The 27050-nt window shown below is 40.1% G+C and overlaps 1 protein-coding gene across 2 annotated transcripts in view; it reads right to left on the reverse strand.

The window, feature by feature from the left end:
* rarga (retinoic acid receptor gamma a) overlaps positions 1-17016 on the reverse strand; it is an 87619-nt gene extending 70603 nt beyond the window's left edge. The window contains exon 1 of one of the 2 annotated variants that reach the window (XM_061985733.2): positions 16794-17016. The gene's annotated coding sequence lies outside the window, so the exon portion shown is untranslated. Of the gene's footprint in view, positions 1-2375; positions 2499-16793 lie in introns of those variants that run through there. The other variant, XM_061985742.2, reaches the window with a different exon arrangement.
* Between the last annotated feature and the right edge of the window lie 10034 nt (positions 17017-27050).

Below are 27050 nucleotides of genomic sequence, written 5' to 3' on the forward strand. Positions count from 1 at the left end.
CCCCAAAAAATAAAAAAAACACCTGCCTATCTCTTCCCAACTACTGGGCCTTGATTGTTAAATATTTCAGAAAACAATAGGCACCAACAGTCCCATGCAAAGAGTATCAAATTACTTTTTCACAGAGAGATTAAGAGAGAAACTGTTTTCAAAAGAATTGTACTGCCCTCAGTCACTGATTGTCTAGTAATTGACCCGCCTGACTTGAGTTGCAAGTAGTGTGGGTTCAGTCGCAACTCTGTGTCATGTGAATTGTCTGTCTCTATACGTATGTGCCCTGATTGACTGGTAATCTATCCAGGGTCAAGCCCGTCTTACATCCAAAGTCAGCTGGAATAGGCTCCTGCACCCCCCCAACCGCAAACACCACCACCACCCGGACCCTCTGCAAAAAAGCTAGTCAAAAATCACCTCTATGACAGCACTCTAGTGTTTTAAAGACCTTCTGCAAAAATGCAAGTCTCTCACAAGTTTTTTATACTCAACTTTCGGGATAGCAGCTGAATTGCTCAAAAGGATGAAAAAGAGAGGATCTAAGATTGAAACTTGAGGAACACTAGTATAACTATAACTAAAGATGTTGAACAAATGACTACTGACTGCAGCTGAAGTAAATCCCATTACAAAAAAGATTATAACTGTCAAAAAGGAGAGGACTTAAAAGGGTGCCTTGAGGAACAGTTATGTAATTTACCAGTGTGGACCGCAGTGTTCTATGTTTGATACTAAGGTTAAAATGTAAATACTGTCTATGTGTCCAAGGTGCCATCTTGTGTTTTTACGAATTTTTGCTGCAAAATGTTTGTCTACCGGGCAGCACAGTGGAAGAGGGGTTAGTGCATCTGCCTCACAATACGAAGGTCCTGAGTAGTCTTGGGTTCAATCCCGGGCTCGGGATCTTTCTGTGTGGAGTTTGCATGTTCTCCCCGTGACTGCGTGGGTTCCCTCCGGGTTCTCCGGCTTCCTCCCACCTCCAATTACATGCACCTGGGGATAAGTTGATTGGCAACACTAAAATTGGCCCTAGTGTGTGAATGTGAGTGTGAATGTTGTCTATCTGTGTTGGCCCTGCGATGAGGTGGTGACTTGTCCAGGGTGTACCCCGCCTTCCGCCCGATTGTAGCTGAGATAGTCTCCAGCGCCCCCCGCAACCCCAAAAGGGAATAAGCGGTAGAAAATGGATGGATGGATGGATGTTTGTCTACCAAGTTTTGAATTGAACCTGGGGCCGGTATGGTGTCATTCCCAGGGCAGATTTGGCCCCCAGGCCGCCAGTTGTATTTCCATTCAATATAACAGATCCCCTTAAAATAACAAATTTGCGGGCATCATGTGGTAAGAAAACCAATAAAAAAGAAGAAAAGTCATGTAATTAAAAAGAAAACACCACTTAATGCTTGTAATGACAACATTAGTCACTTAATTGGTTGCTGCTAAACATTCACGTTTAAAAGTTTATGATCCATGAAGACACACTACAAAGGACCAAACAAATAGTAAAATGCCTGACGACAACACTTATGTTGAGGATGACCTCCCTTCTTCTTCCTGTCCAGAGGTCAGCTCCTCTGAGTCCAACTGATGTGCTTCAGCACGCTTCTTCACTTAGCCGTGCTGTTACTTTTTCTTTCAAGCTATCCCTCACTCTTACGTCAGGTCCACCAGAAATGGCAGGTGCAGCGCTTCTGAGTCGCCACTGCGATGAAGTAACACTACACTAAAGCTGCGAGGCCACGTGAAACAAGTAAAAACATGCAGTGACATCAGGCGCCGGATCGCTCTGATATGCACGGCTCCAACAAGTGGAACCTGTTAACCGAGGCAATACGCCAGAATCAAGTGATACAATTCACTGACAGGCAACAAACTGTGGGAACACAATGAATAAACTAAGAACAAAGGTCCACACTCACTCCACAGGAATTAGTCCGTATTGCTAAAATGTGGAAAACAATGCTGGTCATTTCCAACTTTCCAACAAGTTGGTTATAATAAAAAAAAAAAAGGTCAAGGCCTGGTGACTCCACTGGTGAATAGACATCAAACACACACAGGCGGACACACACTAACACACACACATATGCTAATAATAAAGAGGTCCACAGGCGTGGGTTAACAGTCACTAATAAGCACACGTGTGCAGCAAGAAACAGTCACGTCTTCATATAAACTTGGTTGCCTCCATAAAGCCTAATGAAAGAAACGTGTGTGTTTGCAAGTCCTTGAAATGAAGTTTGACAAAAGGCATCTTTGTCTTCAATTAAAGAGCCACTCCTGACAAATACAACCTCTCACTCTTAACAAAGGGGAAAGCAAAACAAACACTGGCTGAAATGTTGAGACTTTTTAAAAGTTTTTGGGCATGAACTACTCACCAACTGTGGCACGGATGAGGCCGCAGGACTGATGAACGACTTTGTACGTAAAAAAAAAGTTCCAATGAGCCGGGCAGGCCTGGAAAAAAAAGTGGAGACAAGATGTGTGCACGTTCATCAGAGTCCTTCTGACAGCACCAGCAGGGCAGCAGCCAACCTCGCTCTCTCTCGCTCTCCTCCTCCCTCCCTCAGACACTCTCCTCCTCCTCTCAATACCTCTTAAAATCACTCTTTCACTCCCCCAACACACTCACGCTTTCACTCGCCAGGAAATAATTACACTCTCTGATTCATAAAGCCGTCCTCTGTCACGTGACCCAACACTTCAAATATACAGCACATTTTTTCACGAGCCACAAAATGCCTGCAGGGAAGAAAAGCGTCCATAGAGCTTACGTTTCTGTTTTTGATTCTCTCTTGCTTCTTTGTCTCTCGGGTGGGTTCTTTTTCATTCCTTCATCTGCTTGGCTACTGACTTGTTTAGCTGTACAAACTACTTGTGCAAGTTAGATTGGTGAATTTGCAGCTTTGAAGAGTACGTAAGAACATACTGAGCACTACACATCATCTGCTTTGTCATATTTTGATCCTGGGTGTTTACACAGCACATTTATGAAGTTGAATCTACAGTCACTCATTCCCTTGGAGATTCATTTATCACATGATCATGGCACATTTCACCTCCACCTGCTCTGCACAACTACACGCTTTGCTTTCACTTTGGCTGTAAGACAATGTTCCCATGACGCTTAATAAATCACTACTGTCATCACCATACTAGTGCAGATGGGACTCGGTATTAGAAAAATACTAGGGACACTTTTGGAACCAAAAGGAGACATACAACTGAAAACATTCTGCTTCTATTGAGGATAAATTAAAGCCAGAATTTGGCTTTCAAAGCATTTTTGGGAATATACAACATCTGTCCAGATCCTGCCAAACATTGTGCAGTTGGAAATATTTTGTCAAGCTCAAGATGGCTTTTTTGCTAAACTAAATGACTTCAGTTGCTCAAGCGAAATGGTGGCACTTCGGTTTTAAGGGGAAGTTCTGTATGAGATGGCAGAGTGCAGCAACAACATTTTTGGGTGTGCCCTTGAGCGTGCCCCTCTCGCTATGTGAGATCATATGTTTCAGATCTGTTTATGTGTTTGTGGTTCTGGGCGTGCACTTTGCTTTTCTAAATGTAATTTTTCTCAAGCTGTTTGGGTTATAAGGAGCGCCTCAGCGTTAGGGGTTGAAGGCATACATTAAAGGGGTCTTATTTTGCAAAAACAACTTTTCTTACTAGTTTTTGTGTATTTGGGATCCCCGTAAGTCCTGAAATATGAAATCAAACCATGGAGGCAATGCAGATATATTTATAAAACAATCGACAAAACATGCTACAAATAAGCTTCAAGAATTTGAGACTTTAGTGACATATTTTTACTTAGTTACATCAGCAAATATCTCCATAAATAGTAGAAATGTACTCAAAGAGCTTTGCGTGGGTCAGCCATTTTTATTTAGTTATAGTCTGAAGTTGTAGTCAATAAATGCCTACCTTTTCTCTTTCCTCTTGTGTGGAAAACTGGCTCGTATATGCACATGCATGCTAAAATCCTCCGCTGTTTCCATTTCTAATAAAAAGCAGCGTATAGATATAATTTATATCTGTTAGTAGAAGCGTAAAAAAGTACAACATGGCTGACTGGGTGGAGACGCAGTCGAAGGGGGCCAGGCCTGGATGAGGGCTTTGGCACTTAAATAAGACCCACGCGTTCTGAAAAGACAGTTAGAAAGCGGCTTGTGGACGGTCTGTAGAACAAAATATATGCAACATTTTGTACACGTTATGTAGACCAGTGATTTTCAACCTTTTTTGAGCCAAGGCACATTTTTTGTGTTGACAAAATCCGGACGCACACCACCAGCAGAAATCATTAAACAACGAAACTCAGTTGACAGAAAAAAGTCGTTGTCGCAATTGTTGGATAAGACTTTAAACCATAACCAAGCATGCATCAATATAGCTCTTGTCTCAAAGTAGGTGTACTGTCACCACCTGTCACATCACCCCCTGACTTATTTGGAGTTTTTTGCTGTTTTCCTGTGTTTAGTGTTTTAGTTCTTGTCTTGCGCTCCAATTTTGGTGGCTTTTTCTCTTTTTTTGGTCTTTTCCTGTAGCAGTTTCATGTCTTCCTTTCAGCGATATTTCCCGCATCTACTTTGTTTTAGCAATCAAGGATATTTCAGTTGTTTTTATCCTTCTTTGCGTGGACATTGTTGATTGTCATGTCATGTTCGGATGTACATTGCGGACGTCATCTTTGCTCCACAGTAAGTCTTTGCTGTCGTCCAGCATTCTGTTTTTGTTTACCTTGTAGCCAGTTCAGTTTTAGTCTCGTTCTGCATAGCCTTCCCTAAGCTTCAATGCCCTTTCTTAGGGGCATTCACCTTTTGTTTATTTTTGGTTTAAGCATTAGAAACCTTTTTACCTACACACTGCCTCCCGCTGTTTCCGATATCTACAAAGCAATTAGCTACCTGCTGCCACCTACTGATATTAAAGAGTATTACAGGGTTACTCTGCCAAGCTCTAGACAGCACCGACACTCAACAACAACACATCATTTGCAGACTATAATTACTGGTTTGCAAAAAATATTTTTTTACCCCAAATAGGTTACATTAGATAATCTCCCACGGCACATCAGACTGTATCTCGCGGCACACTAGGTTGAAAATCACTGATGTAGACTACAAGGAAGTGTTTTAAATGTAGAAAAAATATGACCCCTATAACTTTACCCTTACTCATCACCATGGATGCTTCTTGGCTGCTGCTTTGAAAATTAAATTGCATTGATCTCTCAACTGTCAAGCATAGATGGAAACGTCACCACAGGTCACAGTTGTAGGTTTTACATTAGCATTGACCAGTTGAACACCATTGTCTCTTTTCCACTATTATATGTAGCATTAAGCCTCTGGATGACCACTGGAATGTAGCCGTAATGGAGAGCACAAGGTAAACGGCCACCAGAGGTGCTAAATGGAACATCTACTGTAGCAAAAAAAGAATGTGGGATCACCACAAACTTCTTTAGACATCCCAAACACCCTTTGGCTCAGCAACAACTATGCAACATAGCCTTTAACTTTGCAGCCAATTCATGCTAACCAGTTGACAATGCTGTTACTAGCTTTACATTGGAGTCGGATTACTGCACTGCTGGCGTAACCGTGACACATAGTCTGTAACTTGATGACGTCATCCTAATTGGCTCAACATTGTTAAGTTGTGCCATGCTAAATAGCTGCAAATAGATTCCCTTGAAAAACGGAAGTGTCCCATATTTAGAGAGAAAAGTATGCGTTCTGTATTGAGCTGTCAAGGGATACACTTTGTCCCGTATTTTTATGACCGTGAGAAGACACAATTGTCTGGAAATATAAATAAATTCCATCTAATGAAGTATTTGTGATTCTGATTCGATCTCAAGACAACAGCTTTACAACAGTTTGCAACAGAGTAAGCCAAATGATGCCAGTGTGCCGGATCGCTCACCTAGCAAACTCAGTGCAGTATGACTTTTCTGCCATTTTTGAGTATTAGTTTTGTCTCGGCTGCCGTTCTATCTTTGCTTGGCAGCAGCCAGATAGTTATCTTCCTAGGTTCTGGAAATCGGACTCCAAATGTGACTTTTTACCACAGTGACATTTTTTCTTTAAAAAAAGTAGCAATTGGAGAATTTTGGAGATGTCCTTTGTTTAACGGAGAAGCTACATATGCTCACTTTTTTAGAAGTGTCTTTTAGCATCTCTGCTCTCTTGTTGTCATTATAATAATGTCTTGTTCTCAAAACAGTAGTTGTGTATCTAAATTGTTGAACACAAGCATAGCGTGTCCAACTTAATGATAGTGACTGTAGAGCACCAGTGATTGGAATGTATAATTTCCTGTTGTCTAAAAGCATTGATAGGAAAACAATAATGTCTCTCTTTCATTAGAGAATGTATCGAAAATCAAATATTAATCCATGAAATTGGGACCCGTATTTTCCGCACTATTAGCCGCACTTAAAAACCACAAATTTACTCAAAAGCTGACAGTGCGGCTTTTAACCCGGTGCGCTTTATATATGGATTAATATTACGATTCATTTTCATAAAGTTTCGATCTCGCAACTACGGTAAGCAGCCGCCATCTTTTTTCCCGGTAGAACAGGAAGCGCTTCTTCTTCTACGCAAGCAACCACCAAGGTAAGCACCCGCCCCCATAGAACAGGAAGCGCTTCTTCTTCTACTGTAAGCAACCACCCGCCCCGGAAGAAGAAGAAGCGCGCGGTGCATGCTGGGATATGTGACGTTTCATTTCCATTTGTGTGTTTATGTAAAGACCCCAAAATGGCTCCTATTAAGTGTGTTGTCTGTCTAATTATAAATAATGCAGACGAGGCGTGTTAACTGAGTTCTCAACGTTTACTCACAGCGTGCTCATAACCACATTCTAACTGCCAGCATGCAACGCTTCTCAGGGCTACCGTGCATGCTCGTCACTATCGTTGCATGCTGGGTAGTGTAGTTGTTATATTTGCTAGCTCATAACATCACATTAAGAGACACGCTTACGCGCTTAATTCAATACTCGCCGTCATTCCGGGTGGATTGACAAAAGACCTCCAGCCGCTAGATATTGGTGTCAACAGGGCATTCGAAGCTAGACTGCTAACTGCGTGGGAACAATGGATGACCGAAGGCGAACACACCTTCACTAAGACAGGGAGACAGCGCCGGACGACATACGCCAACTTTTCAATTCGGACACCGAAGGAGAAAAATTCGAGGGATTTATGAATGAAGAATAACTTCAGAAAGTGAGCGTTATGTTTATTTTGTGTGTTGTGACATTAACGTTCGAGCAACATTATGTTGCTATTGCTCTGCACTATTTTGAATTTTACTATGTTTGTGATTGCACATTTGCGTACATTTTGGGAGTGAACAGAGTTGTTAGAACGCTGGTTTTTAATATATTATTAAAGTTTGACTGACCTATCTGACTGTTTTTTTGACATTCCTTTAGCGCAGTTAGATGCGGCTTACAACACCGGGCGGCTTATAGGTGGACAAAGTTTTGAAATATGCCGTTCATTGAAGGCGCGGCTTTTAACCCAGGGCGCCTTATGGTGCGGAAAATACGGTATTACAGTTATCGAACTCCCCACATTACGACACAAATGAGTCATTTGTTAAACCTAGCTATAATCCAACCATATTGGACCAAATCAAACAAAGACCTACGCAACCACTCTTGAAAATACAGGACAGCCCGGCAGTTGTATTACAGTCCAACTCATTGTTATTCCAATCAGTAATGTGTACTACAGAGACCTAATTTGAAAATAATCTTCTTATGCATGCATGACTCATTCTAAAAGCTCATCTAATATGGTGCCTTTCTGGCATATTGTCCCAAAATTACCTCACAATCTCACAGATTTAAGCAAATCATTCACCTATTCACCCTCTTGCCTCCTTAAAAGCACTTGGCTTTCATTTGCAAATCATAGTAAGTGGCCTGATGTAGTAAAAGATTGTATCTTTATATACAGCGGCACACACATACATTAATGTATGCGCCTCAGATGCTGGTTCTTTCATCCATTTTTAATGTAGATATGCTCATACAAAATGAGGGTAAATGAACGGCGACGCAGTGAGAGGCCCTGCTGCTTTTTTGCAGAGATCTAATATTCAGGAAGCGCCCATCTTAGCCACTCTGCAAAAGGCACCTCAGCTGATCCTTATCTCGTTTACATTTGATTTACGTGTTGCTTATGAGGCCACCGAAGCTAAAAGAAATCCCTTAACTGTTTATGTAGCGGTGCTAAATCAGCAATTGCGTAACGCGAAACAAGAAGGTAAATAGCGCGCTGGGACCTTTAAAGACTAACTGTATTAGTCGTTAGACTGATGTGACTTTAAAATCTGCGTGATAGCATCAGGCGGTGCACGTGCGAGCCAATGTGCAGTGGCGTGCATGAGGTTATTGTCAGGGTGCAGGGTGCTGTGCTGTGGTCCTTATTAAATTGTGACAGAGAGCTTGGGACTATTACAGCATGCACGCCGATGCTGCATGGATGAGTGTGTGCAGGCAGTAGCAGTGAGAGGGTCAGAGGTTACTAGTGTTTGTGTTTCCGTGTCAGTGAAGTGTGCTTCAGGCAGAGATTTATGATCATTGTGTCTGGGAGGCTGCAGAATGGGGGATAATGAAGACAGATCAGGGTGCTATCCCACTCTCTGGGCACCACTGGAAACAAGGCCTATTGGCCCCTCCATTCGTGTATCATTAACTTCACCCAGTGACATCATAACGCATTGCTCTGACATCAATCCTGACGCAGCACACTACGGCTAAAAGTTGAATGCACGGGATTTTTACAGGAAGTCATCTGGGAAACAAGGGTATTGTTAGATGCGGAGCTCTGCAGCTCCACTCCATGTGTTTATGAAGATATGAAATATTCATAAGAGCCAGTCGTGTGTTTCCACTTAACATTCAACATATTTGCATTCACGGAGGAATGTGGCGCAAGCCTGAGGCTTGCTGGTAGAGAAAAAGCAGCAAAGGCAGAAGAGGAAAGAGCAAAGAGTGATGACAGAGAGAGCAAGAAAGGCAGGAAGTGAGGTCAGCTGGTTTTTACAGAGAAAAGGGCTCAAAAAGACGATAGCTGGTACAGTGAGCGTGAGAGAAAGAGGCGCAAAATAGGACAAGTTGGTTTGATAGAGGCATGAATGGGGGGAGGGGGAGTTGATGAACAGAAAGCGAGCATGGCGGCAGGTTTTAATCAGTAACAAGATGCCTGCTCTGAGATCAACCAATTCAGATTGATGTTATGTCACGTTTGGTAGACAAGCAAGGGGACACAATTAAGGCAAGTGAGCGCACTTTGTTCAATTCTCATTTGCACATGCACACCCACACAAATATACACTTGCTCAAACTTTCTTGGTTGCAGAACTAATAAGCACACATCCTCAGAAATGAAGGAGCTCATTCATCCCGCCTGGCAAACTCTGTTCATTTCTGGTCCAAGTGCCTTGAAGTACACAGTGGAATACTCACAGCAAAATGACTTTACTCATGGCAAAGAAGAAATGCGTTATGGGCCCAACAGGTTTTTGTTTTTTTACCACAATGTACTCTTCTAGCAAAAACAAATGAGCACAAAGCTTGGAAGAAAGTGCCTCTTTTACTACACTGGAAAAAAAGGAGTGTGCATAATTTGGGGGTGCATGGAGAGGTTGCGGACACAGCTACCAGTGTGTGTGCCAGCAAATGAGCGCGCTCGCCTGTTCCCCAACATGTGTGTCCAATGAAAGGTGAACGTCTCTCCTGTCTATACTTTCCTCAAAAATCAGCCATGATGTCACCATGAACCCGTCTTGAACCCACCTCTGTCAAAAAGCATTACTCCAGCACTCCCTTTCCCTCATTTTCTGTTCCACCTCTCCCTCCTTCCTTTACGCTCTGGTCCTGCCTCGCAAATTCTTCACTGAGCTCCCATTCTTTTCCTTTCCTCCTTTTTCATATTTCCGTATTTTCAGCATTTCCCCTCTCCACGTCTGTCCGTGTCTCGCTTCCCTCTCGCTCCTCTTTCACAAGGGCGCACGCATATTTCTGGCAACCGTGATTAATTCCATCACCAAAAAAAAAACCCCCACTGTAGTCGTTTGCCAAAAATGCCAGAATGTTCTGATTACCATAAACTTTGTTTAAGCTGTGGTTTGACAAAAAAAAATGCTCAGAGTGCATGAAGGGAAGCCAAACAAAATAAAAGAAGAAAAAGTAAGAAATAAAGGGAGAATACAAATGTAAAGAGGGGAACAAGGGGTGGTGGGGGCAGCGAGAAGGCAGCCAGAGAGCCACATATGGAAGTAATTCTGTAATTATTGCAAATCTGCGAGCTCAAAGGGAAAGGTCTTCTTTTCCATGCCTTTTTCCCTGTGCATAAAACTGCCCTTGTGAGAAAGCTGGGCACAGAACACTGCTACCACAAAAAAAGTGCATTAACTTTTGGCACGAGTGGTTGGTGTATAAACATGTAGTATTTTCTATGTTGGTCTGCTTGTACCCACATTTCTGCTGTTGATCTTTGAGGCTAATTCTTTGCTCAGAGGCAGGGACGTAATTTGGGGGAGGGGGTGAGGTGTATGTCCCCTGCACTTTTTTTAAAAGGCAGTTTATACGCCTTGCAGTTTTTACCATCCAAATAAAACATGACGCTATATAAGATGGTAACTGTCCAGGGTGTACCCCGCCTACCGCCCGAATGTAGCTGAGATAGGCTCCAGCACCCCCCGCGACCCCGAAAGGGACAAGCGGTAGAAAATGGATGGATGGATGGAAGATGTTAACAGTTGAAGCACTAGGACTAAGCGGAAAACGGCTCTTCAAGCTGAAGCCTGTTTCGCATTAAAATGCCCACAAATTCCTTCTTGCTAATAAGTGATTGGCTGTCCTAGCTGTCCCTCCATCTGGCTGTAAACAGCACCCGTGTTTTGTTAGTTGTTGGGGAGTCCGTGTTCATCTGCCACTAAAAAGTTGATAGTATGTTGGGCTTCTGCTAGACCACTGTTTTTTAATGATGGACATTATAGTGGTACTTGGAGAGTCAAGTTTTTTCTAAGTTGGTAAAAAAAAAGTTTGAGAAACACTGAGCTACACAGAATTCAAAATCAGAGGTTTTTTTTACAATAACATTTGGATCTGTGTCTGTGTGCGCATGTTTGGTACTTAGGCTCAATAAAACCACTGAAATCAAAATTCATGAATGACTTAAGTGGTCCCAAAATGCGGCTCACGAACAAAATACAGCAAATACAAAAAAATGCAAAAGAACACTATGTGAAGTGCCATCCATCCATTTTCTATACCGCTTATCTTCATTAGGGTCACGGGGGTACACTGGAGCCTATCCCAACTGACTTTGGGCCAATGGCGGGGTACTCCCTAGACTGGTCGACAGCCAACAAAACAAAACATAAAATATTCATACCTATGGACAACTTTGAGAGTCGAAAAATTTACCTAAAATGCATGTTTTTGGAAAGTGGCTGAAAGCCGGAGGACCCGCAGAAAACCCACACAGAGATCAATCCATCAATCAACGTCTATTTATATAGCCCTTGTCACACATGCCTCAAAGGGCTGCACAAACCACGACGACATGTCCAAATGGAGATTCCATCCAGGTCTGCCTGATCTGACTGTGTGGCCTACACCACTGCTAACCACTAGGTAGCCTTGTGGCCCTATGTAAAGTGAAAAGGCTGAAATGTTGACACTAATAACGACACAAGGCTTTGTGTGTTGTCAAGCTTATGAGATGCGATGCAAGTGTAAACCACTGTGACACTATTGTTCTTTTTTTTAATAAATGTCTAATGATAATGTCAATAAGGGATTTTTAATCACTGCTATGTTGAAATTGTAACTAATATTGATACTGTTGTTGATAATATTAATTTTTGTTTCACTACTTTTGGTTTGTTCTGTGTCGTGTTTGTGTCTCCTCTCAATTGCTCTGTTTATTGCAGTTCTGAGTGTTGCTGGGTCGGGTTTGGTTTTGGAATTGAATTGCATTGTTATGATATTGCTGTGTATTGTTTTATTGCATTGATTAATTAAAAAAATAAAAATAAAAAATAAAATAAAAATGTAAATAAATTACATAAATAAAAAATCAATTTTTAAAAAATGAGAATCGATTCTGAATCGCACAACGTGAGAATCGCGATTCGAATTCGAATCGATTTTTTCCCACACCCCTAATATCTACAGAATATATACATACATACATACATACATACAGGGTTTCCTCTGAATGTAATTGAATGCGGCGCACCGCCACAGCATTTTTATTATCACCACACCTTGAAAATATATATTTTTTTACTTTAAAACAAATTAAAGTAACATAATATATTGTAGCCGCCAGAAGAAACACACAACGTCTGACGCTATTTTTAACTTTTATTACCAATCTTATGATAACAAATGGCAAAGTTCCAACAGGTTTTACCTCCCGTGTAGGCATTTTCATCTCCGTAAGTCTGGGCTTCCCCGCCGGACACACAACAACACTTCCTCATTCTCCGCCAACACCTTTCAGGCACGGACAGTGTGTTTACAAACATGGGAAAAACTGACATTAATTCCAAACCACACAACCATTAAACATAACCACCAGTAGGTCATTACAGTTTGAATGGTTTTATTTGTTTGCGCACTGTTGACAAGTGATGTACCGAAAACTCGACCATCGAAAAAAGACTTTGATTATCGAAAACAGTGCTGTCAAACCTGGGGATGTTAACAAGACTCACGCCATTGTCTGGAGCGTTTTCAGAATGTCTGAATGGGGACACAACCAGACATATCGTGGACAGCAATCTACAAAATGTGCAAATATTATATTCATATGTATGCATATATACATACATATACATACAAATATACATAAATACATATATAGACAGATGTACATATACAACATATATATACAGTACATACATACACATATATGTATATATACAGTACATACATACACATATATGTATATATACATACATATATATACATATATATATATATATATATATATATATATATATATATACATACATACATACATACATATATATATATATATATATATATATATATATACACATATATAAACTTATATATATATATATATATATATATATATATATATATATATATATATATATACTGCACATATATCCATAAAAATAAATACATATGCATATATACCTACAGATATATATATATATATATAAACCTACATATATATATACATATATATATATATATATATATATATATATATATATATATATATATATATATATATATATATATATATATATATATATAAACCTACATATATATATACATATATATATATATATATATATATATATATATATACCACGAAAAGAATACCTACCGGAATTAATAAAAGGCTATCGATGCTGTCATCTAGCAAAGCTGAATTTGACCAAGCAACCCCCCCGTACCAAAAAGCCCTTGATGAAAGCGGATACAATTTCACCCTCACCTATGAACCCACGCCAGGAAACCAGCCAAAAAAGAACAGAAAACGAAACGACATCATCTAGTACAACCCCCCATACAGCAAAAACGTCTCAACTAACATTGGACACAAATTCCTCAATCTGATTGACAAACACTTTCCCAAAGACAACACCCTAAGAAAAGTATTCAACAAGAACAACATTAAATTGAGCTACAGCTGTATGAACAATATACGACAAATCATCTCAAACCACAACAAAACAATTGCAAATGAGCCGTCGGCCCCCGGACAGAGCGACTCCAAAACCAACAAAGGCTGTAACTGTCGAAAGAAACCTGATTGCCCTCTCAACGGGGGTGCTTACAAACATCAGTTGTCTACCAATCTAAGGTAATACGCAAGGACATTAACACATCCGACACATATGTAGGATTAACCGAGGGAGAATTCAAAACCAGATGGAACAATCACAAGGCTTCTTTCAGGAACCAAAACCTGCGGAATACCACAGAACTCAGCAAACACATTTGGGACCTCAAAGACAATAATGTTGAATATTCAATAACATGGCAAATTCTTGCATCCAGCACACCTTACAATAGTGGTAATAAAAGATGCAACCTATGCTTGAAAGAGAAACTGTTTATTATTTACCGTCCAGACCTGTCATCCCTCAACAAGCGCAGCGAAATTGTAACAGCATGCCGCCACAGACGGAAACACCTCCTAGGTAACACATGAGCCAATCACCACGCCCCTACGCCAGCCTGTACCCACCCACTCTGTGCCCTATATAAACCATAGTATGTGAATGCTCCCATTAAAATCTTCTGATGATTGAGGGAACCCCCCCCTCATGAAACAGGCCTGTAGAGATGAAATAGTCTTGTGATTTTTTTTCCCACACATACATATATATATATATATATATATATATATATATATATATATTAGGGGTGTGGGAAAAAATCGATTCGAATTCGAATCGCAATTCTCACATTGTGCGATTCAGAATCGATTCTCATTTTTTAAAAATCGATTTTGTATTTTGTATTTATTTATTACATTTTTATTTATTTTATTTTTTTATTTTTTTAATTAATCAATCCAACAAAACAATACACAGCAATACCATAACAATGCAATCCAATGCCAAAACCAAACCCGACCCAGCAACACTCAGAACTGCAATAAACAGAGCAATTGAGAGGAGACACAAACACGACACAGAACAAACCAAAAGTAGTGAAACAAAAATGAATATTATCAACAACAGTATCAATATTAGTTACAATTTCAACATAGCAGTGATTAAAAATCCCTCATTGACATTATCATTAGACATTTATAAAAAACAGTGGCTTACACTTGCATTGCATCTCATAAGCTTGACATCACACTGTGTCCAATATTTTCACAAAGATAAAATAAGTCATAGTTTCGGTTCATTTAATAGTTAAAACAAATGTACATTATTGCAATCAGTTGATAAAACATTGTCCTTTACAATTATAAAAGCTTTTTACAAATATCTACTACTCTGCTTGCATGTCAGCAGACTGGGGTAGATCCTGCTGAAATCCTATGTATTGAATGAATAGAGAATCTTTTTGAATCGGGAAAAAATCGTTTTTGAATCGAGAATCGTGTTGAATTGAAAAAAATAATAATCGATTTTGAAACGAATCGTGACCCCAAGAATCGATATTGAATCGAATCGTGGGACACCCAAAGATTCACAGCCCTAATATATATATATATATATATATATATATATATATATATATATATATATATATATATATATATATATATATATATATATATATATATATATATATATATATATATATATATATATATATATATATATATATATATATATATATATATATATATATATATATATAGCGTGGCGAAGTTGGTAGAGTGGCCGTGCCAGCAATCGGAGTGTTGCTGGTTACTGGGGTTCAATCCCCACCTTCTACCATCCTAGTCATGTCCGTTGTGTCCTTGGGCAAGACACTTCACCCCTTGCTCCTGATGGCTGCTGGTTAGCGCCTTGCATGGCAGCTCCCGCCATCAGTGTGTGAATGTGTGTGTGAATGGGTGAATGTGGAAATACTGTCAAGGCGCTTTGAGTACCTTGAAGGTAGAAAAGCGCTATACAAGTATAACCCATTTATCATTTATTTATATATATATATATATATATATATATATACATACATACATATACATATATATATATATGTATATATATATGTATAGTATACATATACATGTATATACATACATACATACATATATACGTACACATATATATATATGTATATACAGATATACATTTATACATATACATACATATGCATATATACATATACATAAACACATATATATAAATATAAAGGTATAAATAAGTATATATATATTCGATTCTTCGGGGTAACGATTCAATTCAGAATCGATTCTCGATTCCAAATCATTACTTTTTAATAACGTTGCGTGCCATGTTATATATATATATATATATATATATATACTGTATACACATTTATATATAGATATATACTGTACATCATATACATACATATATACATACACACACACATATACATTTCACTCCATATACATACAAATTTCACTTCAAAATAAATCCTGACTGGACTTTAGATACGTGTTATCAAGTTTTAAGCAAATAAACTATGTAAATTGAAGTAAAACATTTTAAAGTGTTCCTGGATGACATTCTGACAATAAAATTGCATTAGTGTCCAAAAATGTGGGGTCTTTTTTAAGTTAACTTAAATTATTCAAACAAATAACAGCCTGTAATTAAACATTGTTAATCTAAACTTAAAAAAAAGTGTGATTAATCGAGATAATCACACTTCTTTGATGTTTTGTGTGGAAGTTTGGACAGCCCTGCTCTCAATCAGCCACATTAGCTCATCTAAAACAAAGTGGAATAAAGTGAAGTCTCTCATCTGCCATGATGACTCACAAAAACCACACTGAAAAAGTAATAGGAGGGAGGGGCCCGAGGGGGCAGACACACATCAGGACGGGGATGAAGACCGCCTTCGGCCTGAGGCTATCCAGCTTTTTGCAGGTGTGTTGGCAGCCGCTTCTTCCCCAAAAACACCCTCAGTGCAGCCTGTCATTATTATCCTGTGCCCTGCCGGGACGTGTTCCGGCGATGAGTGCGCGGCTCTGACACTTTTATAAAATGGCAAACATACACTCCGTGACACGCCTATAATTAATGAGGCAACCATTTATGTGGCGTAAGCAAGCCTACCTTGTTTTGTGTTGGTTCCAACATTCCACACAAGTTTAGAACAGCAGACTTTTGACCGCGAAACGAGACAAAAACAAAAGTCATAGACAGTCACCGGAGGGCGTAACTCCCGGATCAGTTTGTAAAGATGGCGCCATTTGTCCTTACAGCTCATATACTATTCGGGTCGTTGGTCAGATTAGCTTCGTTTGTTGTCAGTCCGTCACTGAGACTCCGCAGCAGTTTCAGGGGCGTCGATTGGAGACACCGAAGGGGCACATTACTGGCACGGTGGCTCACCCTTGCGGCGAGAGAGAGTAACTGCTGCCGCTGGACATAGTCAGCTCCACTAATGGACATTGGAGTGTTACTTTCAAAGGCAAAATTAATGTATTGCTAGAAACATAATTGTATATGGGACTTTATTGTATTAATGTTCCAAAAAGAAAAAAGCATAAAACACAGTATATTTAAATATACTAAATGTAAAAAAAGGAATAAATATTCAAAATAATCTAGTTTGGCTATGCCATCATGAGCGCAACACAAGATTGTAAAAGTTTCAACTACAATTCTAAATAAGATGTCAAAAGCGAACTGAAATCAAATACACACAGCTTAAAGATTGATCAATACCTATTTACATACTTGCCAACCCTCACGGATTTTCCGGGAGACTCCCGAAATTCAGCGCCTCTCCCGAAAACCTCCCGGGACAAATTTTCTCCCGAAAAACTCCCGAACTTCAGGCGGACCTGAGTGACGTGTTGACAACACACAACAACAGTGTCTACCGTAAAGCAGTTCGTTTGCCGTAAACAGCAATGTTGTGACACTTTTAAACAGGACAATACTGCCATCTACTGTACATGCATATGTGACCCACCCATAATGTGTCACGTTTTTGTGTTGATTTATTTATTTTATTTTGTGGTTTGAATTCGTTTTTGGAGCTGTCATTACACATTTATCAGTATTCACATTGGTCAGTAGGGGGCAGTAGGGCGTTTCTTCCCAATTGAATGCTATCGCCTGCAGACCGGAAGTGTCTTGTCATTCTGATGAGCGCGACCAGTCTGTGAACAATTGAAACGTCCTGTGTGCTTTTTCCGCCTGTATGACAGGTTAGCTTTGGTGAATCAACTCACTGAATAATATCCATGTGATCTTTATAAGTTTAAGTACACATTCTGATAGTGGAGCCTAACTCTAAAGTGTTTGTGAGTTGTAGTTTGTAAATGAACACTGAAATTCAAGTATTTATTTTATTTATATATATATATATATATAGCTAGAATTCACTGAAAGTCAAGTATCTCTTAACCACGCCCCCAACCACGACCCCCGCCCCACCCCCGACCACGCCCCCGCCCCCACCTCCCGAAATCGGAGGTCTCAAGGTTGGCAAGTATGCTATTTATGATGATTTATCAAAATATAAAAGAAATATACCTGAACAGAACGCTCATGATGGTTACACCAAAAAGTAACGCTATGAATTGTGTTTTTCCAAGTTTTGGGGGCATTTTTATGCTATTTCCAAGCATCTTCTTTTTATTATCGTTGATTTTAAATGGTCAAACTAATGCATATTATATATGCATGCCCTATTAAACAAAAAAAAAAGTCATATTTATTTTTGATTGTTACATTTTGAAGTACATTTATGCAGGTGGGTGCGAATGTACCCATTACCAGATCATATTAAAATATGGTAATTTTGTGTGCCAGTCTTGTTGACAGCAGGAAGTCATTTTCTCGGTTTGTTGGTCTGTTTGATCTTAATATAATCCCGTTTTGGCCAGGCTGCCGGTACCTTAATGTCTTGCTCTGCAGAAATACTGAACACCATCATGTTGCTTTCCACTTCCACACAAGTCTCCTGAAGGTCCAGCCATCGTAGCTGCACCCATACACACCTGATATGTTTACATGCAAATTATTGCATTCATTTGGTTAAAACCACTGTTTTAAAAGACATGTAAAAACCTTTATTACCTGCTCAGTGGCCTTGTGGTTAGAGTGTCCGCCCTGAGATTGGTAGGTCGTGAGTTCAAACCCCGGCCGAGTCATACCAAAGACTATAAAAATGGGACCCATTACCTCCCTGTTTGGCACTCAGCATCAAGGGTTGCAATTGGGGGTGAAATCACCAAAATGACTCCCGGGCGCGGCCACCGCTGCTGCTCACTGCTCCCCTCACATCCCAGGGGGTGATCAAGGGGATTGGTCAAATGCAGAGGTTAATTTCACCACACCTTGTGTGTGTGTGACAATCATTGGTACTTTAAGTTTATTAGGTTTTTGACTTTTTAAATATAATATCAACGTATCTAGACTTAGACTTAGACTTAGACTTCCTTTTTATTGTCATTCAAATTTTAACTTTACAGTACAGATAAGAACGAAATTTCGTTACATAAGCTCATGGTACTGCAGGATAAAAAGCAATAAGGTGCATATATAAATAAATAAATAGGTAAAGATAAACCCCCTAAATAATTTGGTTTTGCTTTTTTAAAAAGTTAGTTGGGTTTTCTTTTATACAAAAATGCCAACATATTCAATATGAAGAGGCTCGAAAATGAATTTTAAATAATCATGTAACCTCTCAGTATTTACTTAACTACATTGTATGATTAGAACTCTGTCAAATTGACTTTTTTAAGCAGTGTTACAATATCATTAGCAAATGTAAAATTCTACACCAAAAAATCATAATGTTAGCATGCTAACATTTTAAGCAAATTTCACACTTTTGAATCTAATTTTGCAGCTCTACACCTCAGAGCAGGGGTCGCCAACCCGTCAATCACGATCGACCAGTCGATCTTTGGAACCCTACCGGTCGATTGCAAAAATATAAGGAAAAAGTAAAAATATTAATATGACATCAGTGACACCCCCACTCGGAGAGTTTGAGTGAATAACAGACAACTTTCGGTGCTCATGTAAGCTGACTTGCATACATATGTGACATATACAGTATATATATTAGGGCTGGGCGATATGTCGAATATACTCAATGTATCGCGGGTTTGTCTCTGTGCGATGTAGAAAATGACTATTTTGTGAGTATTCGAGTATATGTTCTCACGCAGTTGCTTTTAGCTGCGGGCATTACACTAGAGGCTTTTCTCACTCTTTCTTGTCTCTCCTTCTCACAGAGACATAAAACAAGCGCACGTCACATACTGTCGCGCGTTCAACGTCATACACCCTCGCGGAGCAGAGAGGTAGCGGCATGGGTAAAGTTTGCTGTAGCGGGTGGTGCAAGCGGAGCGGTGCGAGTGGTAATACGAGAGAGAGAAGGTGCGAATCTGGTAACAAATAGAGGATGAATAATTAATTCCCAAGAAAAACAACACTACCTATCTGTATCGTGACATGGCCTAAGAATATCGAGATATTAATAAAAGGCCATATCGCCCAGCCCTAATATATATATATATATATATATATATATATATATATATATATATATATATATATATGTATGTGTGGGGAAAAAAAATCACAAGACTATTTCATCTCTACAGGCCTGTTTCATGAGGGGGGGTTCCCTCAATCATCAGGAGATTTTAATGGGAGCATTCACATACCATGGTTTATATAGGGCACAGAGTGGGTGGGTACAGGCTGGCGTAGGGGCGTGGTGATTGGCTCATGTGTTACCTAGGAGGTGTTTCCGTCTGTGGCGGCATGCTGTTACAATTTCGCTGCGCTTGTTGAGGGATGACAGGTCTGGACGGTAAATAATAAACAGTTTCTCTTTCAAGCATAGGTTGCATCTTTTATTACCACTATTGTAAGGTGTGCTGGATGCAAGAATTTGCCATGTTATTGAATATTCAACATTATTGTCTTTGAGGTCCCAAATGTGTTTGCTGAGTTCTGTGGTATTCCGCAGGTTTTGGTTCCTGAAAGAAGCCTTGTGATTGTTCCATCTGGTTTTGAATTCTCCCTCGGTTAATCCTACATATGTGTCGGATGTGTTAATGTCCTTGCGTATTACCTTAGATTGGTAGACAACTGATGTTTGTAAGCACCCCCCGTTGAGAGGGCAATCAGGTTTCTTTCGACAGTACAGCCTTTGTTGGTTTTGGAGTCGCTCTGTCCGGGGGCCGACGGCTCATTTGCAATTGTTTGGTTGTGGTTTGAGATGATTTGTCGTATATTGTTCATACAGCTGTAGCTCAATTTAATGTTGTTCTTGTTGAATACTTTTCTTAGGGTGTTGTCTTTGGGAAAGTGTTTGTCAATCAGATTGAGGAATTTGTGTCCAATGTTAGTTGAGACGTTTTTGCTGTATGGGGGGTTGTACCAGATGATGTCGTTTCGTTTTCTGTTCTTTTTTGGCTGGTTTCCTGGCGTGGGTTCATAGGTGAGGGTGAAATTGTATCCGCTTTCATCAAGGGCTTTTTGGTACGGGGGGGTTGCTTGGTCAAATTCAGCTTTGCTGGATGACAGCATCGATAGCCTTTTATTAATTCCGGTAGGTATTCTTTTCGTGGTGGTGGGTGGGTGGTTGCTGTCATGGTGCACGTATTGGAGTGTTGTGTTGGGTTTCGTGAATGGTTGGTAGCTGTTATTTCTCAGGTTGAAAGTGACGTCAAGGAAGTTGACGGTTTGCTTGTTGGCTTCAATCGTGATCCGTAGGCCGTTCTCTTTGAAAATTTGGCATATGCGCTTCTTGGTATTCTCGCTGCTCCTTGGCGAGGCGCGACACACTGCCAGTCCGTCATCACGGTAAATACCAAGGTTCAGATTGAGGCTAGCGAGCTGGGAGAGGAGGAAACTCCCAACGAGTCCACACGTTTCTGCTCCGTCAAAACTTCCCATAGTGACGTCAAATGTTGCATTGTTCTTTTTTTGCCATGGTGTACTGTTGTGGATGAGAATGGAGTTTTTTGCGTGGATGATGATGTTTCTTTCGTTGCCTGTGATTGAGTCGTAGTCTGAGGCGAAGTCTAGTGCTTGAGTCAGTAGGTCTTGCGTGATGGAAGGGTAAAATTCTTCGATATCAAAGGAGATAAAGTTGTGCTGTTGTTTGTCTTGGATGTTGTTGAACCATTTGATTACTGCTGCTGTATTTCTCCATTGGTTGAGTGGTGTTTTGTCCTTGATTTTTGTGTTGACTCTGTCCAGGATTATTTTGCTGATTTTTCCTATTTCAGATTTAGTTGGGTTTATTAGTCGGCATGTTGGGTTATTTGCGAAGTTGGGTTTGTGGTCCTTCAATGTGATGAAGGCTTCCTTGTTGGCTGTGGCGTCCACCCTGTCCTCAATGTCCAGTTCAGCCGCGATCCTTTTATTTTCCAGGTGGATGTTCTGTAAGGTGTTGGGTTGCGCCCAGGTGGATGTTCTGTAAGGTGTTGGGTTGCGCCCAGGTGGATGTTCTGTAAGGTGTTGGGAACCCCCCCTCATGAAACAGGCCTGTAGAGATGAAATAGTCTTGTGATTTTTTTTCCCACACATACATATATTGCGCTCTACTATGGTATCGAGCACTATTTTTTGGATAACCTTATTAAGACATATACTCCGCTCCAAATTGACATTTGTTGAGCACTGTACGACGATCAGAAATGGAAAAATTCAACATCGACTACTCCACGAAGAACATTCCCATACCCGCGCAGAATGACTACAAGCTAAGGCTCATAGAAAAGACGGAACACTTCCTAAGAAGGATGCGGTGGAAAGCACATTTTTTCCTCCACCCTGAAACAAAAGGAACGCAAAAGAAAACTTACGGATTCAAATCTACCAAGAACCCACCCACAGTTGAGGAACTAAAGGATTTTGAGAACGACATGCTCAAAATGATACAATCAGTCAAATTCAAGCCAATCCGCAACCCACTCCTCACCAAGCTGAAAAATGACAAGGAGCGCATCAAGAAAGTAAACAACCTCATCATAGCTGCCGATAAAACCACAAACTTCTACAGAATGGACATACCAGAACATCACACCTTACTGGACAGAAGCATCACCAAATCATACAAAAAAGCGCAACCCAACACCTTACAGAACATCCACCTGGAAAATAAAAGGATCGCGGCTGAACTGGACATTGAGGACAGGGTGGACGCCACAGCCAACAAGGAAGCCTTCATCACATTGAAGGACCACAAACCCAACTTCGCAAATAACCCAACATGCCGACTAATAAACCCAACTAAATCTGAAATAGGAAAAATCAGCAAAATAATCCTGGACAGAGTCAACACAAAAATCAAGGACAAAACACCACTCAACCAATGGAGAAATACAGCAGCAGTAATCAAATGGTTCAACAACATCCAAGACAAACAACAGCACAACTTTATCTCCTTTGATATCGAAGAATTTTACCCTTCCATCACGCAAGACCTACTGACTCAAGCACTAGACTTCGCCTCAGACTACGACTCAATCACAGGCAACGAAAGAAACATCATCATCCACGCAAAAAACTCCATTCTCATCCACAACAGTACACCATGGCAAAAAAAGAACAATGCAACATTTGACGTCACTATGGGAAGTTTTGACGGAGCAGAAACGTGTGGACTCGTTGGGAGTTTCCTCCTCTCCCAGCTCGCTAGCCTCAATCTGAACCTTGGTATTTACCGTGATGACGGACTGGCAGTGTGTCGCGCCTCGCCAAGGAGCAGCGAGAATACCAAGAAGCGCATATGCCAAATTTTCAAAGAGAACGGCCTACGGATCACGATTGAAGCCAACAAGCAAACCGTCAACTTCCTTGACGTCACTTTCAACCTGAGAAATAACAGCTACCAACCATTCACGAAACCCAACACAACACTCCAATACGTGCACCATGACAGCAACCACCCACCCACCACCACGAAAAGAATACCTACCGGAATTAATAAAAGGCTATCGATGCTGTCATCCAGCAAAGCTGAATTTGACCAAGCAACCCCCCCGTACCAAAAAGCCCTTGATGAAAGCGGATACAATTTCACCCTCACCTATGAACCCACGCCAGGAAACCAGCCAAAAAAGAAAAGAAAACGAAACGACATCATCTGGTACAACCCCCCATACAGAAAAAACGTCTCAACTAACATTGGACACAAATTCCTCAATCTGATTGACAAACACTTTCCCAAAGACAACACCCTAAGAAAAGTATTCAACAAGAACAACATTAAATTGAGCTACAGCTGTATGAACAATATACGACAAATCATCTCAAACCACAACCAAACAATTGCAAATGAGCCGTCGGCCCCCGGACAGAGCGACTCCAAAACCAACAAAGGCTGTACTGTCGAAAGAAACCTGATTGCCCTCTCAACGGGGGGTGCTTACAAACATCAGTTGTCTACCAATCTAAGGTAATACGCAAGGACATTAACACATCCGACACATATGTAGGATTAACCGAGGGAGAATTCAAAACCAGATGGAACAATCACAAGGCTTCTTTCAGGAACCAAAACCTGCGGAATACCACAGAACTCAGCAAACACATTTGGGACCTCAAAGACAATAATGTTGAATATTCAATAACATGGCAAATTCTTGCATCCAGCACACCTTACAATAGTGGTAATAAAAGATGCAACCTATGCTTGAAAGAGAAACTGTTTATTATTTACCGTCCAGACCTGTCATCCCTCAACAAGCGCAGCGAAATTGTAACAGCATGCCGCCACAGACGGAAACACCTCCTAGGTAACACATGAGCCAATCACCACGCCCCTACGCCAGCCTGTACCCACCCACTCTGTGCCCTATATAAACCATGGTATGTGAATGCTCCCATTAAAATCTCCTGATGATTGAGGGAACCCCCCCTCATGAAACAGGCCTGTAGAGATGAAATAGTCTTGTGATTTTTTTTCCCACACATACATATATTACGCTCTACTACGGTATCGAGCACTATTTTTTGGATAACCTTATTAAGACATATATATATATATATATATATATATATATATATATATATATATATATATATATATATATATATATATATATATATATATATATATATATATATATATATATATATATATATATATATAAACATCGTTGACGCAGAGGTAGTTCTTACTTTGGTTTTTGGCTGAGACCAGGGATCTTGGGCTTGAAAAGGTTGGTGACCATTGCCTTAGAGATAACTTGGTACGTGACACATGCTAATTGTTAGCATGCTAAATTTTTGCTTAATTTTGTGACCATTTAACCCAGAGTCGTATAACTTAATACTTGACATATGCTAACAGTTAACATGCTAACTTTTTTAGCCATTTTTACAAGTGTACACCATACAGTCATTAAACCTGGTAAATGACACATGTTTACTGTTAGCATGCTAGCTGTTGTGGCTAATTTTGCAAGCATAAATGTTATCATGGACACCCGTGCTTATTACAGCAAGACAATACCAAGCCACGTGTTACAACAGCGTGGCTTGGCAGCAGTGACGTGCAGTCACTAGAGGCAGGTGAGGCGGGGCCTCACCTGCCATCATGGAAAGAAAAAAAAAGAAAAAAAAAAGTTTTAATTGTTATATGTATCCAGTGATTATACTATAAAGTTATTTTCCATTTAACTTCACCAGTTTTAGATTATTTTTATTCAAAATCGCTGAATTTTCACATTTGCCGTTCAAATATTGAGAAGAGACGGTGCGGTGAACAGCAGCCAGTTGAGGCACGTCACTCAGTGCCGCAACATGGATTGCGCAATGACTCGGCTAACTGCTGGCCTGCTGTGCAGTGAGACTGTATTGCTATATGAACTATAGTATACATTTCCATAGTTTAGTTAGCTGAGGTATATAATGTACAGTGTATTTTGTCAACAACTGTATGTGTGTAAAGTATTTCTTGTGCTGAGCGATCATAAAACGGCTGCAAAAGACGTACTGGCTGAGGCTCGCCTCCTGCACCCCCGCCGTAGAATTGTTATATCAACTAAAGCCCACACTTAAACTTTCCACGTGCAAGATTGAATCTATTTAAAAAAAATATTTCATAAGAAGCCAAAAAGTGCAAAAACAATAATGTTGGTGTTGGAGGAGTTGTGAATGACTGCAGGGACACAACATTAGATACACCTGCAGACTGCAGGTGTACCTAATTCACAACTCCTCCAACACGAACATTATTGTTTTTGCACTTTTTGGCTTCTTATTAAATAACTTTTGTAACCTATTTTCATGGGCTTTCCTCTTTGTGATGTTAAGTTCCTGTTATGCGCTGTTATACAGTATATGCCTTGAGCTCTTATTTTGAAGGCGCTAAGAGCAGAAGTGATGTCACGTTGCGGAGGTTTTTGAAAGAAGGTAAATAAAGTGTTCCTCGTGTAAACTGGAGCCTCCGTGTTTGTTATTTTGTAGTTTCATACAGTATAGGCGACATTTATAAACCCTCGGTTACACTTTTTTAAATAGATTCAATCTTGCACGTGGAAAGTTTAAGTGAGGGCTTTAGTTGCGGCGCATGGACTTCATTTATAAGTAAAGGTAAGACCATAATAACGTTTTTTTTATTAAATGTGCTTTTTTTGTGTGCTACAGTTTGTATGTGTAAAGTTAAAGTTAAGTTAAAGTACCAATGATTGTCACACACACACTAGGTGTAATGAAATTTGTCCTCTGCCATTGACCCATCCCCTTGATCACCCCTTGGGAGGTGAGGGGAGCAGTGGGCAGCAGCGGCGCCGCGCCTGGGAATCATTTTTGGTGATTTAACCCCCAATTCCAACCCTTGATGCTGAGTGCCAAGCAGGGAAGAATGCTGGTATGAGCTTTTAAACATAACCCGTTAACTGCTGCCAATCAAATGGTGAATAAGATACTCTTTAGGGTTCACATGTTTGTAAATCTGACTGTGATGAAGTCAGTGCCTCACCAGCCATCAACCTCACCGCACGTCACTGCTTGGCAGCGTAGTAAAAGAGTGCGGGTACTAGACTGGCCTGCCTGTAGTCCAGACCTGTCTCCCATTGAAAATGTGTGGCGCAATATGAAGCCTAAAATACCACAACGGAGACCCCGGACTGTTGAACAACTTAAGCTGTACATCAAGCAAGAATGGGAAATAATTCCACCTGAAAAGCTTCAAAAATTGGTCTCCTCAGTTCCCAAACGTTTACTGAGTGTTGTTAAAAGGAAAGGCCATGTAACACAGTGGTAAAAATGCCCCTGTGCCAACTTGTTTGCAATGTGTTGCTGCCATTAAATTCTAAGTTAATGATTATTTGCAAAAAAAATAAAGTTTCTCAGTTCGAACATTAAATATCTTATCTT

This window comes from Nerophis lumbriciformis, linkage group LG01 (genome assembly GCF_033978685.3).
Source record: "Nerophis lumbriciformis linkage group LG01, RoL_Nlum_v2.1, whole genome shotgun sequence".
NCBI lineage: Eukaryota > Metazoa > Chordata > Actinopteri > Syngnathiformes > Syngnathidae > Nerophis > Nerophis lumbriciformis.